This window comes from Trachypithecus francoisi, unplaced genomic scaffold (assembly GCF_009764315.1).
Source record: "Trachypithecus francoisi isolate TF-2019V2 unplaced genomic scaffold, Tfra_2.0 Lachesis_group11, whole genome shotgun sequence".
Classification (NCBI taxonomy): domain Eukaryota; kingdom Metazoa; phylum Chordata; class Mammalia; order Primates; family Cercopithecidae; genus Trachypithecus; species Trachypithecus francoisi.
In genome coordinates this window covers 49,153,155-49,171,273 of record NW_022681456.1, presented here as the reverse complement: position 1 = coordinate 49,171,273, position 18,119 = coordinate 49,153,155, and the positions used below count along the sequence as shown (strand labels likewise).

The following is an 18,119-nucleotide window of genomic DNA, read 5'->3' as shown; positions in this document are numbered from 1 at the left end:
ATGTGGCACATATACACCATGGAATACTATGCAGCCATCAAAAAGGATGAGTTTGCGTCCTTTGTAGGGACATGGATGCAGCTGGAAACCATCATTCTTAGCAAACTATCACAAGAAGAGAAAACCAAACACCGCATGTTCTCACTCATAGGTGGGAACTGAACAATGAGATCACTTGGACTCGGGAAGGGGAACATCACACACTGGGGCCTATCATGGGGAGGGGGGAGGAGGGAGGGATTGCATTGGGGAGTTATACATGATATAAACGTTATGCACATGTACCCTAGAACTTAAAGTATAATAAAAAATAAAAAATAAAAAATAAATAAAAAAAAAGAAAAAAAAAAAAAAAAGACTAATACGAAGACAAACAAAATAGGCTTTTTTTTTAAAGAAACAAAAGCAAATCTCAAAATTCTACAAATATATTTAAAACATTTTTGAAATTCATTAATGAAAGAAATAGCAACATGTTCGTTATCTTGATAGATTTTAACAACAAAATACAGCATAAAGATAAAAAAAGTCGAGTAGCATTTATTTATAAAAAATAATAACAACAAATCATGTGTAATCAGATGACCTAAACAAATTCCAGCAGAATTGGGAAGAGTGTAAGTTGAACTAAAACAATTGAAAAGTGATTCAAAGAAGCTAAATAACTTCAAGATATTCATATCCACAGGATTCAATAATATATACTCAAGGATACTCAAAGTGTTGTCTGCCCTATCGTATCACATTAGCCAATTAGTTTCAATGGAAACTGAAAGAAGGTGAGTATTGCAAGTTAAAATGATGAAAGGAACACAGTTGAATAATTAATCACTCACATAAGTAAGAACAGCCTGCCTAATTTTACTTCTAGACATCAATAGTAAGGTGAAAGGTAAAACAACAAATAACTCAAGAAATAATTCGGGGATTATTTAAATAAAAATACTAAAAATTGATTTGATTTTGTCCCTTTGTTCCCTTCCTCTTTAAATTTCTGAAAAAGCTTTTTTTCTAAATTTATACTGTTAAATACTTTAAATAAGCACCATTTCAAAAAATCTCAAGTTATCTTTCATGTTTACAACTATTTCACACAGAAGTAATCGGCTATTGAAAGACTGAGAACTGATATTCTTATAAGCTTTCTTAAAGTAGATTTGTTTTGCTTCAAAATTAATTCTTATTTCATTGCATAGAACTGTCTTCAAAAGGAATGTGGGTGATTCTAATTTTGTGAAAATATAATTATGTAAACTATGAAGTATGTAGAAAACCAGTAGACTTATTCATTGGTCAAAGAATAAACAAATTAAAAATGAGAAGGAATAATTTCCTTTTTAATCTTCCCTTCATTAATAAATGCTTTTCAATTATTTTAATAAGTAAAACAAGTGTATCTGAACTTCTGCAAAACTACTGCTTTTGAAAATGGAATAATTGGTATAAAAATCAACAACAAAATCATCCAACTGGCTATTTGATATTTTTGATGACAAAAAGGTAGTTTTATTGAAAGCTTTGCCTTTTTGCTAGTAACATTTTATTAGCCAAATAGAATAAAATAAATTATGTCAGTGTAAGAATGAGATGCTTATCAAGACTAGAATGCAGAAACTAAGCCTGTAGGAAACATTCCATTTGCTCCAGAAACACTGTGTGTCATGGTTGTTGTAATATATCAGTATTTATAAAACTTATCTTTTTCTCTAATACCAATACTAAATTCCCTCTAGTTACAATAATAGCCTGGTTGATTCCGCCTTTCATCCACAAAGATTGTTTTTATGTATATTTGATGGAAAATATTAAATAAGCCAACCCCTGCTCCCACCTGAACATTTGATGTTGCTTGTGAGAGCTATGCATATATCTAGGTGATCCTGACAACTCCCAGCTTTCATGTGACTGGACGAAAAGTCACAGGGCACTTGGAATCTCGAGGTTGAGGTAAGTGCAATCAAAACATGTTGGAGCAATCCTGAGTGTGAAGGTGAAAAACAGAAGACCATATAAATTACAGTGTGGACGACTTTAACCAAGTGACTCCCTTCTCTCCTGCTTTCTTAAATAAGCAGATGTCAACTATATCCAAACTCTAGAAAGAATCAATTAATATCCATAAAATATCTGTTTCGTTAGTGTATGTGTGTCTGCATCAGAACATATAAACACACACACACGCAAATGCAGAATGATAAACTTTTGGAAGAGAAATAGAATAAAACCTTTATTTTCAAGCTTGTCAGAAAATCTACCTTATTAAGCAATGGCCTGTTTACAGTGTTTATATTCTGAATGTTTTCTGTTAAACACTTGCACATGATGCTCAAAAGTTATAAATTATAAATAAAATCCAGAGCAGTCTAACTGATACTCATATTTCATTTATAGTTTAGAAAATGGTCCTTTTACAGAATTGATCATTCAATGCTTAACTAATAGGCAAATACTATTTTTTTTTTTCTTTTTTACTGTTAAGGAAAAATGTTTAGATGCATTAAGGCCACATGATTAAGTGGCTGTTACCAAATTCTGAAATGTATAACCTCAAAATGTATTTGTAATTGCAGATTAATGTTTGAAAATAAGACTTCTTGACTATTTTCAAAATATTTCTAAAAATCATACTTTATTATTTGCTCCCTAACACTATAATTTCCTATAGATAAGGACCAGTACTTTGAAAAGAAGATCATGAAAAGCCACATATTTTTAAAACATGAATGTTATTGTGAAAAATCACTTTGAATATTAGTGATAAAGTAAATAAAATGGTCAAAATATATTCCTGTGGCAAAAATTGGTAGAGTCCACAGAATTTCCAGGCTTGCATCATGGAGGCAAGTATTGTGTATTTCTTAAAAGCAAAATTTTCAATATTTTTCAAATTAAAATAATTTTATAAAAATGATGAATGGCAATCCAGAACTATTAAGCAAGGATCTTCTGAAAAAAAGACATGGGAATCTGTTTTTTTAAAAAATAAGTCAAGTTATTCCTCTAATTATAAAGGTTGAGAGAAACAGTCTTAAGTGATACACTGCATAAACTTCTTAGAAGTAGAATATTAACATCATCCCAGAATATTTTTTTGTTACTCAGTGTTCTGTAAAGAAACAGAACCAATGGGAGCTGTTATAAATTAAAGAGAGAGAGCAAGAAAGAGAGAGAAACTGATATTTATTATGAGCATTGGCTCACGTAGTTATAGAAGCCAAGAAATCTCAAGACCTGCCATCTCGTCTCTCCATGCTGGAGAACCAGGAAAGCCAATGGTGTAATTAAATCTGAATCCAAAGGCCTGAGAAGTAGGGACATTTTGTTGTAAGTCCTAGACTCCAAAAGCCCAACAACCTTCAGCAGGGGTTATGATGTTGTTGGAGAGCAGAAAAATCTGTATGTCTCAACTAAAAAAAAAAAAAAAAAAAAAAAAAATTAGTTTGTCCTCTGCTTTTTTGTTATATTTGAAACCTTTGTGGTTTGGATGATGTCTGCCCACATTGGTGAAGGCAATCGTCTTTACTCAATGTACCAATTCAAATGCTAATCTCTTCCAGAAATACCCTCACAGACACACCCAGAAATAATGTTTTGCCAGCTATCCCTATTCTATCCTGGCATCTTTTAGCCTCGTCAAGTTGATACATAAAACTAACCATCACCATTTTCTAATGCCCTTTAAATTAACCCATGAACCATATGCACAGAAGCAATGGTAATTCTTAATTTTTTCTACTAAAGATAAGTTTTATCTACTCTATAAGGTCACAAAAATTGAATCAAACAATATTATCCTTTTGTTTAAGGATTCTTTCACTCAGCATAAGTTTATAGAGATTAACCCATGGTGTTGCATGTATCAGTAGTTTGTTATTTCTATGTGGTGGTTCCATTTTATTAATATACCAACATATATTTATTCATTCTTCTATTGATAGACATGGAATGTTTCCAGTCTGAAGCTATTATGAGTAAAGCTGCTATGAACATTCTTGACAATTTTTTTGTGAACACATGTTTTTGTTTTTCTTGGGTAAATACTTAAGATTGGAATGGTAAGATCATAGGGTAGCATAGCTTTAATTTTATAAGAAACTTACAGAGATTTTTTCAAAGTGGTTGTAACATTGTATACTGCCAATAATATGAGTTCCAGTTACTCCACAATCTCCCCATCATTTTTTCTTTTCTGACTTTGTTATATATTTGATTTGCATTATTATTATTATTATTATTATTATTTGAGACGGAGTTTTGCTCCTGTTGCCCAGGCTCAAATTCAACGGCGCCATCTCGACTCACTGCAACCTCTGCCTCCTGGGTTCAAGCGATTCTCCTGCCTCAGCCTCCCAAGTAGCTGGGATTAGAAGCACCCACCTCCATACCTGGCTAATTTTTGTATTTTTAGTAGACAGGGGGTTTCACCATGTTGGCCAGGCTGGTTTCGAACTTCTGACCTCAGGTAATCCACCTGCCTCGGCCTCCCAACATGGATTTGTATTTTTTGGGTGAATAATGATGGTGAAAACTTTGGCACATACTTTATCATTCAGAGATCATTTCTAGTGAATTCTCCATTTAAAATTATGCCATTTTTATTGTTTAATTTCCTTTTATTATTGAGAGTTAATAGCTAGGCATTCTTTATTTCCTAGCAGCATCCCTCTGCCCTCTCCCTGTGATAATCCTCATTATCAGTCCTCTGCCCAGTTTCCAATCGCAGCAATGCTCAGTGACAGTGCAGCTGTGAAATGACAGCCAGTTTTCCCTAGTTCTGTTTGCTTCATTATTTCCCCATTGCCTTTAAAGTTGTCTGTCTGTTCGGGGATTATTTCGTTTCTTTTGGACTTTTTGTTTCTAAATCTAGCCTTCTTCCCCGCCCCCGCTCAGTGGGAGCTTTGGCTAAGTAAGCTATTCCATCAAAATCAGAGGCAAAAGTCCCACCAAACAAATTTAATAAATTAAAGAGGTTTATGCTATCTCTTCTTTCATCAGGATTCTTCAGATAAATCAATAGGATATAGATATAGGCAGAGATTTTGACACAGACATAGACATAGAACTAAATAGATTTATCTCAGGAATAGACTCACACAATTGTGAAGGCTGGTAAGTCCTAGGCTTTCTGTAAGCTGGAGAACCAGAGAACCAATGTCATAGTCCAGTGCAAGTCTAAGGTCTCAGACCCAGAGAAGCTGATGGCATTACTCTCAGTCTGAGTCTGATACCTGAGAAACTGGGTGGCTGCTGGTGCAAGTCTTGGAGTCCAAAGGCCAGAGAATCTCTACTTCTGATGTTCAAGAGCAAGAAGAAGGATGTCCCAACTCCAGAAACGAGAAGGAAACAGAGAGAGTTATTTCATCTTTTCTCTGTCTTTTTGTTCTATGTGCAACTTCAGATGGTGCCAGTCCTCACCAAGTGAAGGCAGATCTTCCTTATTCAGTCCACTGTTTCAAACGCTAATCTCTTCTAGAAACACCCTCCCAGGCACACCAAAAAATAATCTTTATCAGGAAACTGGTCATTCTTTAATCCAGTGAAGTTGACAGCTAACATTAACAATTTCACCACCCTACAAAGCACTAGATGACATGGCTGTTGCTTTCTTCTCAACTTCTTTTTCTGTTGTCCTCCCTGTGCCCTATGCTCAAACTCAACTTGCCTTCTTTTTTAATTTTGTGACTATTCCTCAGGTTTAGTCACATATAATGACATTTGCATTTGCTTTATGCTTCTTCTGTTTGAAAAACTCCTTTCATGGATGTTTTAATCCTGCCACATTTTCATCATTCCTATCTAAACTCAGATATCATAAATTGAGACACCGCGAGTAACTGGTCCTAATAAGGTGACTGGTCCATTGTAAGAAGTAAACTAGAAAGCACTGAAGATCTTCCAGGCTAAAAATAGATGAACCTTATTAAACATTTGCAAAATATTTTGATAAACACTGGCTGTTGCACTTTGGAGCATAGACCATGTCCTCATGAAAACTATATTATTATGAATAATATATAATTTACATACAAAAATTCCAGATATCCATATTGTCTACTTCTTCAAGTGTTCAATAATGTTCTAAACACTGCCGGGAGCGGTGGCTCAAGCCTGTAATCCCAGCACTTTGGGAGTCCGAGATGGGCGGATCAAGAGGTGAGGAGATCGAGACCATCCTGGCTAACACGGTGAAACCCCGTCTCTGCTAAAAAATACAAAAAAACTAGCCGGGCGAGGTGGCGGGCGCCTGTAGTCCCAGCTACTCGGGAGATTGAGGCAGGAGAATGGCGTGAACCCGGGAGGCGGAGCTTGCAGTGAGCTGAGATCTGGCCACTGCGCTCCCGCCTCGGCAACAGAGCGAGATTCCGTCTCAAAAAAAAAAAAAAGTTCTAAACACAGAGATACAATTGGTATAATTGCAGCCTCTTCAAAAGCGTGAAGATAAGGTAATAACTTTGCTAAAAAAGGCTCTCAGCCTGTGGCCAACAGTCCAAGTTGACTGTGAAAACATGATAATATTCCTCTTGTCCAAGTTAGTAAAGCTGAAGCCCCAACCTAAAGTTAGTATAAATAAAGGTAAAAAGTAAGGCATTGTCATTCACATGGTAGAAAGTGAAGTTTTAAAGGACAACAGACAGAAGTCGCTTCAGAAACTATTTTTTTCAAATATTTATTTGTAACCCTCCTGGGTCTCCAAATACATTTCCTAGTGGAGTATTTGATATTGCTCCACAGCTCACTGAATCTCCCATATAAATTTTTCAGCATTTTGTTTCTCTGTGCATCAGTTTTGATAGTTTATATTGCTATATCATCAAAGTCACTGGTCATTCCTGTACCATTTCTAAATTGCTGTTAACTTCATCCTAAGTCATAGATTACGTTTTCTATATTTTTTTTAATTTTAGTAAATTTTTAGTTTATGTTGGGTCTTGTATGATTTTTCTTATGGCTGAGACATAAGTTATCTGCGAATAAGCTTGACTTTCTTGAGGCTTGTGTTAAAGCTTTGTTGCAGGAGATCTTTATTTGTTGCAGGAGTCTTTATTGCTAGTTTATCGTTCCACTGACAACTGACTTTTCTTGAAATTATTTTTCAAGAAAAGTCATACTTCTTGACTCATACTTGTAATCCCAGCTACTCAGGAGGCTGAGGTAGGAATATGCCTTGAGCACAGGATTTTGAGGCTGCAGAGAACTATAATGGCACCACTGCACTCCAGCCTGAGTGATAGAGTGAGACCCTGTCTCTAAATAAATAAATAAATAACCCTGTTACAGAAACGTACATACAGGCAGTAAAACTAGAATAAAAACAAAAAAGTAATTACCATCAAAGCCATCATACGTGTTATTTGTAGATCTTTCGGGCACACGTATTGGTGGTAAAAATACAAAGAAAAGTAAAAGCCAATTACCATAAAAGTTAGAAGGGTTGTTACTCCTGAGAGAGGATATGTGTTTAGACAAGAAATGATGAGGGATTTCTGGAGGGGTGCAATTTTCTTTCCAGCCTAGATGGTGATTACATGGCATTGATTTCAGTTATGTGATATGTTGCATTATACAATTTTATGTACTGTTGTGTGTGTGTGTATATATATATTATTTTTCACACTCTTAAAAAGGGAAATAGGCAGATATATTTATTTTCTTTAAGAAATCCAGAGTTCAAAAAGCAGACTTGAAATCTGTAATACTTCTAAGGTAACATTTGTATAATTAATAAATGGAAGACCACTTGGTTAAACAGAAGTAAACAAAGTGTTTACTAGCAGTGTCATTTGGCTGTAAACTTGAAAATTAGGCATGGAATAGTCTACATTAATGTGAATCACATTTTCCCTTAGGTATGTACAATCTAAAATTTTATGTGAAATGAGGGATAGTGGTGTGGCTTACCATCCAGTCTAAATACTTAACATTACTGCCAACCTGATATAATAAATATATTCAGACCAAGTTGATACACTAAAAACGTGAATTATAACCAATTATAAGGGCCAAGTAAAATCATAGGAGAGGTAGATGAAATAACACAATATTATATGTTTTACTTTTGCATCTCTTTCAATAGTTTATTATTCAGACAAATCATAATCCCAGAAAGATTATACTCTCTTGGTGGTTAACTTTAACAGTGCAAGTAAAATATTTTAGTTCTTCAAGGACTAAGTTATACATCTCAAAAGATACTAGTCACTAAGTAGATTTCTCTAATTCCCTAGGCATTCTTAACTCTTTCACTTGCCTATATGGAATTTTTAAAATTTACATTTTCTTTTATATATCTGTTGTCATTCTCGCTTGCTCAGTTGCTCACTCACTATAGAGTTTAAGTAAACCAAGACCAGGAGAAATTATCCTGAATCCTTCTTTTGGTGTTGTTGTAAGATTTTTCTCACAGTCTTTTTTGCTGCTATAATTTCCATTATATATATATTTTTTTTCTCACTGAATTCTTCTGTCACAGCCTATCCTTTTTCATAGTTCATACATTTCCAATTATGGCAAAAAGGTATGTAAGGACTTCCCAATCCCTCCCAAGAGTTGTCTGACAACTCTTTCTACACCATTTATGGTATTTAAAATTCCTTTTCCCTTCTGGATTTTGATCTCACTTTGATAGATTTGTGCTAAGCAACTTCTTTTTCCACTGGACGTTTTCTTTCATTTGAAGCTTGATTTAGGGGGATATATAGTCACTCCAACTTTACATAGAAAAACTCTTAAGTGATATCTCCTTTTTAATATGAGGACATTATATATTTCCACTGCATTATACAGAACTACCTTGAAGGACAGGAGGAATTTCTCTTTTCATAGACTCAGTCCATCATTCCAGAATTCTAATTGTGTAATGCAGATTACCTGAGGCTATTTTTTCAGTATCTTTCCATTCCTTAGGTGATAGCAGTCATATCAGTTTGGGTCAGTTTGATTTCGCCTAAGGGCTAGAAGGCCAATTTGCATTATTTAAATGTGCTAGCTGCTTAGTTGTCTAGCCTAGACATAAGCCTGGTCCAGGGACAGCTAGACACAGTTGAATGGAGATGGCAACACACAGAAATGTGACTTTCGTATTGAGGAATGACAGAGACCCTGGCTTTTCTGAAAAACATGGATTCTTATGGACATGTAAATAAACACTTGTTATTAGAAAACGAAGTTTTAAGAAATCATTCTAAACATTTCTACTGTATACATTTTAAGTTGCCTTATTTTAAACTTTGAGTACCATTACTCTTTCTCAGCTATTAAATGCTAAACGTTATATCTTGAAATTGATAATATAAATTGGGTAAGTAATATGTAGGGCACAAGACATGGGAACTTAAATGACTGAATATAATTTGTTTTTCAGCTTTGTGTTTTTAGGTTTGGGTTCCTATAAAATTTAATTTTGATATTAAAACCAAAGTTTTACACTAAAGAATACCCAGTTTTCACAGCAATCATTTTTTTATGGTTTTTCTATTTTGCTTTTCCCCAGTGAAAATAAAATTGTGTGTGATATTCTGAAAGAGATAAATCAAACATTATGCAGTATGTAGTAGTCTGTGGCTTCTGAGGGAAATTAATAACATCTGCAATTGGGAACTTTGTTGAAACCAAATCTCAAATAAATGGCACCTCAAATGCTGTTATTGACTGGGAACATTACTGTCTAAATAAAAATGAAAATCCATGTTTCAGGCTGTTATTATTTCCTTGCTTCAAGTTAATTTCCTCTATACCACCTTTCCCACTGGTGACAGCCACTAGAATTTTCTCTAACCACAAGCATATTACTGTTCAGATGCTACATATAGCACAAAACATATCCGCACTGGAAAAACCCGGAATGTAGCTCTATTCTCATTGTAGGTTCAAAGTATGTTTTTAGAAAATGATAAGCAGATACAGAAGTTAGCCCCAGTAGCATTCCAGCACCCTTAAATATAGTATTTTAGTATAAATATGTATAATAATTTTGTCCTATTTAGTAATTAGGTCTCATTTCCATGTCCAAATAATACTGTGAGAAGAATAGGTTGTAAAATAATAATTATGTGAAATATCAACTATAAAATTACTGAAGGACACATTTTGAAACTATTTGGAGTGTGCTGACATAGCATAATTCTTAGTTATTACATCAAGAATCAGACTAGTTTCTGGGTTCTCGGGTATTCATGAATTCATGAAAAAACATTCTATTTTATCAGGTTTCTTGTCCTATTCTTGAATGATTCTATTTTACGTTCTATTTTACCTGCAAAAATCCACATTTTTCAGATTAAGAACTTAGAGCTTTTTAGAAGTTATGCGAATTTCATAGTGACAAATAACTCATTGAAAGAGCCAAGATTACAAATCTGGTCTACCTGATTCCAAAGTCCATGATTTTTCATTCCTCTTTACTATTCTCCATTATTCTCATCAATGTCCTACAGGCAGATAGTCCTCATTCCCAACAGTTAGGAAAAGTACACTCATGGTGTCCTGGAAAATGCAATGAAATCAGTTAAAAGTTGTAGGCAATGGCATCAGGTAGAAGGCACCATAAAAGTTGAGCTAGAGGCAATGGGGTTCTAAAACAGAGAAACACCCATAATCATGACAAGAGAGGAATAGATATAATTGATGTATATTTAAAATATATAGGACAGAACTCTTTTGATGTTAAGTATGGAGAAGATGTAGGTTGCATCATTTCCTATGACTTTTGAAGCTCTAATCAAAATATGAGTTAGGGCAATTAGATTTACCATTTAGAAAATTAGAATTTACCATTTAGAAATTTAGGACATAACTCTTTTGATGTTAAGTATGGAGAAGATGTAGGTTGCATCATTTCCTGTGACTTTTGAAGCTCTAATCAAAATATGAGTTAGGGCAATTAGATTTACCACTTAGAAATTTAGAATTTGGAAGCCCTGAGACTAAGTCTGTTAACTTTTCAGATTCAGCAGTAAATTAAAAAAACAGAATGATTCAGGCACACAGAAAGGAACGGATATCTAATGATGGAAAGAACTTCTGGCCCATGATAAATAGAAATATCCATTCCTAATGGCTTTCAAGTTCCCACTTGCACTCTATGGGAGGCCTGGATATATCTTGATCTGTCTATGGGTATCTGTGGGACCAGAGTGACATATTAAAAAAACACCAGGTTGAGCTTATTTGAGTAAGTTTTTGTTCATTGTAACAACAACAACAACAAAAATCCAAACCAAACAAAAATCTCCTTTTAACTGAGAAGAAAAATAAATTGTTGTGGAATGTCTGCATTAACCGTGATAGATATATACAGGGGTTAAGGCATAAAGAATTAAAAGCCAGTAAGAGAAATTGTAGACAATAGGGTAATTTAGGCATATATACATAAGTATTTTCCAGAAATCTACTGTGATTATCCTAAATCATTGATGAAATAAGAGATTGTGTATCCATATGTCAGAAATTTCAAGGAAATTTATGGATAAATCAAGTTTAAATTAAACCAAACAGAAGGAAAGGCTGCTTCCCAATAACATAGTAGAGAAAAATAATTTGTTTTAAGTAGGATAATTTCATTGATGTTATCTTAGATTTCAGTTTTTATCTTACTAATATAATCAAAGGTAAAAATCCATCTAGGAAAAAAGAAATGAAAAATGTATAAATCCGTGATTATATACAGTTATGCTAAGTACTATGAAAAATCTAGTTGAAATAAACAGTAGTCTTATTAAAAATAAATTATCAGCTTGGCTTTAGATTTAGAAGGAAAAACTACAGTCAAGAAAAAAATGAGAAGCATTTTTAGGTGAAAATGGCTCCAGTCTTGTCTATTTTTTTTTTTTTTTTTTTTTTTTTAGAAACAGATAAGGAATAAAAATCCCACTGTTGGGTACTAATTTAAAGATAATTATCTATCTATGTACCTACCTACATATTTATTGAAACATAGTATATGTATATGTAAGCCTATATATATGCTTAAGTGTAATAAAATTTAAAAAATTCTTTGAAATGTAAAATAAATACGACATAATTAGGGTCAATCTCTGGAATGTAAAATATATTGACATAATTAGGTTTAACCTTTTGGGTTAAATCCTTTGCAAATTTTATGTTAACTTAACCATAAACAAAAGCTTATAATATCACATTATTCCTTACTTTAAGGAAGAGGTAAGGATTCTGCAAGTTAAAAAAAAAATAATGTTTTTCTTCATCTTATACCATGTTATATATATATATGTGTGTATTGATTTTCTTCCATGGTTTCCATCTCATAACCCCCATAGTCCTTGTTATTTACTAAGTGACTAAAATGATATTTTTTGTTAAAGCATCTTTTGTCTTTGATTCCTGAAGCAAATTTGGAACAGACTCTTAGCGATAAAGGTGAAAGTCTCTGGTTATAATGTTGGGGTACTTTAGGCCTTAGAAACAAGCCTCAGAAAATAGAATCTCTCTGACCTTCTTCTGCCCTCCTTTCACCTACCCCTTTTTCTACCCAAGGCTGTCCATAGAAACATAAAATATATTCTTCCCTTGCCTTTATGTCTTGGAGCTGGCCATCAAGATATTCTCCGACCCACCTTGCCTGATTGTAAGTCATAGACTAATTTCAGAAGGGGTTCTGCTTCATACTCTGAAGGAAAGAATGTTGTACAGAGATGCCAAGAAGAATCTGAATAGGCAAACCTTGCTGGGTTTTCCCACTCAGTCTACTAGTATTAGATCACACCCTTTTTGTCCAATCACATTTCTACATGGTTGTACATGCTTCAATCATGCCTATACAATGAAGTCTCAAGAAAAAGGCCAAGAGGAGGGGCTATGGTGAGCTTCTGGATAGCTGAACTGACAGAGGCTTACAGGAGGGTGAAGAGGAATTCATTCACGTGTCGGCAGGGCACACCCCAACTCCATGGAAACTGAAGCTCCTGTGCTCAAGATCCTTCCAGATCTCATCCTGCGTATTTCTTTGCTTCCCTTTTTGTGAGCTACTATAGCGAATTAATGGAACCTGATGAAGAGGTTGTGGAAACCAAACTTGAAGCTGAGCCAGTTGGTCTGAAGTTCTGGAAGCCTGGATTTGTGACTAGTGTCTGACATGTGGGCTGTCTAGTAGCTCTGAGTCCTCAATCTGTGGGATGTGATGCTCTCTCAGGTTAGAGAGTCTCAGAATTGAATTGGAGTAGAAGACACCTGGCTGGTCTCTGCTACAAAATTGATTGCTTGCTTGCTGGTGGAAGAAATCCCCACACATGTGGTGTCAGAAGCATGCTGTGAGAGTATAATGGGAGAAACTGAGTTTGTTTTTTCTACTTAAACCATTCATGTTTTTAATTCTGTCTTAACCTAAGTCATATTCATTCAACAATGTATGACTCCAATGTCAGGTATTCCCTGGTCATAATGTTCTCTAGCCCTTTGATTTGAAATTCTGACTTACATAGCTTGCACACTTTTCTCAGAACACTTAAGAACATCTATAGAGACGTTAAGCAGGAGGAATAAATTGTTACCAGGAAGGAAGGCAGGAAGAAGAGACAGGAAATAAACTGTTGTGTTCTATTGTATACAAAGCACTATGATGGTTACTTTATCTTTAATTCCTAATAACTCCAAGCAGTAATTGTCCTGATTTGGCAAATTGGAAAACAGAATCAGGCATGGTGATTCTGACTTTACACCCCAGGTTCTCCTCCAGCAAACTAGGGCATGCTGTGCTAGTACTGTCAATATTACAGCAGTGAATTCAAAGTCAAGTGAAAAAATCTCAGTTACAACAATCAAGGGTGTTAGAAGATAGTGGTTAAGAACACAGGCTCCAACATGAGATGTCCTAGGTTCAAATCCAGGTCTGAGATATATTAAGTTTATGACCTTGGACAACTTATGTAACTTCTCCACGCTACAGATAGTTCATCTGTAACAATGGGATAATAAATTCTGCTTCTCAATTTATTATAATTATTCAGTCAGTTAATATGTATAAAATATCTAGGTGAGTGTTTGGTTCACAATAAGAGCTTTATAGATTTGCTAATAATGTTGCTGCTTAAAATTAAACCTGCTGAATAAAATGAGGATAATTTTCTGTCCTAGAACTACAAAGCATCTTTCTTTTCACCGCTGTGCATCTTCTACAAACAGGACATTGTACATTCCTAGCAATCCCTTTGCATCTTAATCCTTCAGTCTAAGAATTTACTATTCTAAGTAGAGTATAATTTTCTGCAGTTTTCCTTTTCAGTATTTATGTCTTTTCTCTCTTTTTTTCAGCTTTTAAGTTCAGGGGTGCATGAGCAGGATGTGCAGGCTTGTTACATAGGTAAATGTGGGGGTTTGTTACACAGATTATTTCATCACCAGGTATTAAGCCTAGTATCCATTAGTTATTTTTTCTGATCCTCTCCCTTCTCCCACCTCCCACCCTGATAGACTCCAGTGTGTGTTTTTTCCTCTATGTGCCTATGTGTTCTCATTATTTAGCTCTTTTCTCTAACTTAAAGTAATTTCTCTGTGTGATGCTTAATTTTATGTGTCAACTTGGCTGGGTCACATTACACAGGTAATTGGTCCAACTTTATTCTCGATATTTATGTGAGATGCTTTTGGATGAGATTTACATTTAAATTATTGGACTTTGAGTAAAGCAGATTACCTTACATAAGGTGAGTTGGTTTCATCTAATTAGTTGAAAGCTTAATAGAAAAAAAGGCTTGATAAATCCTATTTCAGCACCACCCCAAACTCCAGCAAGAGGAAATTTTCCAACAGACTGTCATCAAACTTCATCTGCTCTTGCTGATTTCGGCAATAAACTGTCTTCAGACTTAAACTGCAACCTCAGCTCTTTCCTGTGTCTTTGTCTGCTGGCCACCTTGTAGATTTTGGACTTGCCTGCCTCTAGAATTGGGGGAGCCAATTATTTAGAATGAAAAAATATATTTCTATATTAACACACATTCTATTGATTTCGTTTCTCTAGATAAACCTAATACATCTTGGTTTTGCATTTTCTGACTCTAATTTTTCTCAAGCTTTCCGCTCATATCTTTGGTAATTTAGGATTTTCTCCTGCCCAGTAAAATCAATGAAGAAGAAAAAGGCCATCTGCTCTTTCCTGCCAACTTGGATAGAAACATTACAAAATTCACAAAATAAAGGACATTTTATCCAACCAATTCTCTTGATTTGGGAAAGGAAAGAATCCATACGTTTCTTTCTGCCTTTCCATTATTTTCAAATGAAACTAGTAACGTTTATCATGGATGTTATTTTTTTTAATGCTGAGAATATTTTTGATAAATTGAATTAGAAGACCAAGCAATCTTCCAGAGTATTTTCCCTTTTGGAAGTAGCATTGGCAAGAATGAGTCTGAAGAAAGAGGGCTATCATAAACAGTCTCGCATGGGCTCACATAGGAGCTACTTCCGTATCTTTTCCCCATTTAAAATCCACAAACTCTTTGGAACAAAACCCTTTTGTCCACAACATTCCCAGAGCACATACACATTAAATCCTGAAGTTTTATATAGTTGTCTGGTACTGGAATTAACTTCAAGGGACATCTAGAAAAAAAAATGCTAGACAATATCAGCATAGTATCAGATAATAATAATCTAAAAAGCAAAACAAAATACTATGTTAAAAAAAAAGCTGTTGAAAACAGCGAGGACAAAACATTGCAGATAGCTATAGTGCTGTCTAGAAAAAACAAATGCTAGACAATATCAGCATAGTATCAGATAATAAAAAAACAAAGCAAAACAAAATGTAATGTTAAAAAAAAAAAAAAAACTGTTGAAAACAGCCAGAACAAAACACTGCAAACAGCTATATAGTGTGATATTAAGAATGTGGGATCTGGAGACAGGTACTACAACTTTACCACTCACACTTTCTTAAAAATTAAGGTTTATGTTTTTTATTTTGTATTTGTAATGTACTCTTTTATGGAACCTCAAAAGAAAATCTTAACTCAAATTAATACCTTTAAAAAGAAGTAAAAACTCAGTTCATTTTCAAGAGTTTGTATAGAGTAGTAAATGCAGGCCACATTTTATATTTTCTAAAGACCAACTATTCTATTATAAAATAAAAAAGTGATATGTTAACTATTATAAAGGGTGAAACTATTATACAAACTTTAACCTAAAAGGCTGCTTTCTGAATCTGCATCAATGTAATTTCATGATTCTTTACCAATATTTGTAGAAAGAAACTCTATGATCAAATTATAATTCACCTTTATGTCCCACATGGGAAGTGATAGGTGAATATCTGTAGTAATATAATTCATTGTCTGCTCTTCCACTGAGGAGTAGCCCTGTGTTTGTCCAGTCTACACTCAGAATTTTGTCTTCGTGAGCAGCTAGATCATAGAATGGAGCCTTAAAACTTCTTGTATTCTACAGCTTGACAATGTCACCTAAATATACTAAAATCAGCTGCTGTTCCTGAATAGAAGACCATTTTACTGATGTCACCCAGTCTGTATGTGAAGTTGGGGAAAACAACAGCAAAAAAAAACTATCTTTAGTTTAGGGATCCCAGTTTTATATGTGTGTCTGTGCTTACAGATGCTAAACATTTACAAAGTAGAGAATAGAAAATACAGTACTTTATTTCCTGACAAAGTTGAGTTAAGACTGCTGAACTCAACATCCCACACTCTAATTGTGTGGTCCCAAGATGCACTGCAGATTCTTTCAACATTTGACCACAGAACCAAGGAAATTGCTTCCTTGTGGCCAGAGAGGGTTAGCAAAAGAGTCCTTGTTAGTCCCAATTGCTCTGTTTTCTATTTCTTTCTCAATTTGTGGATTCCCCCATTTCATCTTTTTTATCTATAGGGACTGTAGACTAGATATTTAATATTTTATCTCATCAACCACTGCAAAATATAGTTTCTGAGCTATCAACAGCTATATAATCTACATTTCCAGTATGATCTCTGCAGCAGTGTAGGGCTTTCCCTGTTTCTCGTTAAATTCTACTCCAATAAGACAGTACTCTAATCAATGGAAGAATTCAGTAATAAGCAAGGCATACTGTCTTTTTTCACCCAGGCCACATTTTTCACAGCATCTGTATGTCTCACACCATCACTACGGAGTTCTCTTCCAAAGATCAGAACCCAGAAGTCTTATCATAAGAACCAGTCAAGGTACATTCCTCTGACCCTTTAACTGAACTGCTCCAGTCATCATAGAATATGCATTGCTCTGGCTGGTGGGCAGTGTACTTCTCCACATATTCTAGTTCCAGAATCTCTTCTCATGAGATGATCTCCAGGTCCATGTATTTGACCAAGGAAATTAGCAGAAACTGGCCCTCAGTAAGGAAATCAACTCCACATATGTGTAGAACTCATATTTATCCTTCAGCAGTTTATTCATGATGTTACTAAGGTCAGCTACTTCAGAGGCAGCAGAGATTGAGAAGAGAACATCATCTGTGATATATTTCTTATCACCGTAGAAGCGTGTTTGGAATGGAGACATGGCAGGGAGTACACACAAGACTTGCCCACAGAAACATAGGGGTTGATATTCAGAGAACAAGAGCTCTGGTCTCTTAGGATTAAAAAAATGGCAGCTCAAAATTAGACAGAATAAGTGAGAATCTCCATTTGAAAGCTGGTTTCCACTTTCTTTCCTTGTATCTCTTCCTATATTTTTAATTAATTATAGAATCACATATATTTGATTCTACAGAAGTAATATAGACAGATTTAATGTACTTTAGTTTTCCCCAGTGGTAATGTCCTGCAAAACTGTAGCACCATATGACAATCAGGATATTGAATTGATGTTAATACTGTGAAGATATAGAACATTTTCATCACCACAAGGAACTCTAATGGCTGCCATTTATAGCCACATTCACTTTCCTCTCACACTCCCAACTCTACTCTCACCATTCCTAATACCTGACAACTATGAATCTGTTTTCCATTTCTATAATTTTGTCATTTCAAGATTGTTACATAATTGAAATTATACAGTCTGCCCCTTTTGGAATGGGCTTTCCTTACTCTGCATAATTATCCAAAGATTCTTCCAGGATACTGTATTAGTAGAGATTTTTTTCTTACTATTTCTGAGTACTATTCCATGTATGGGTGTAC

At 34.6% G+C, this 18,119-nt stretch overlaps 1 pseudogene; it reads right to left on the bottom strand.

The window, feature by feature from the left end:
- Positions 1–16,224: 16,224 nt before the first annotated feature.
- LOC117090842 lies at positions 16,225–17,493 on the bottom strand (annotated as a pseudogene).
- Positions 17,494–18,119: the final 626 nt, after the last annotated feature.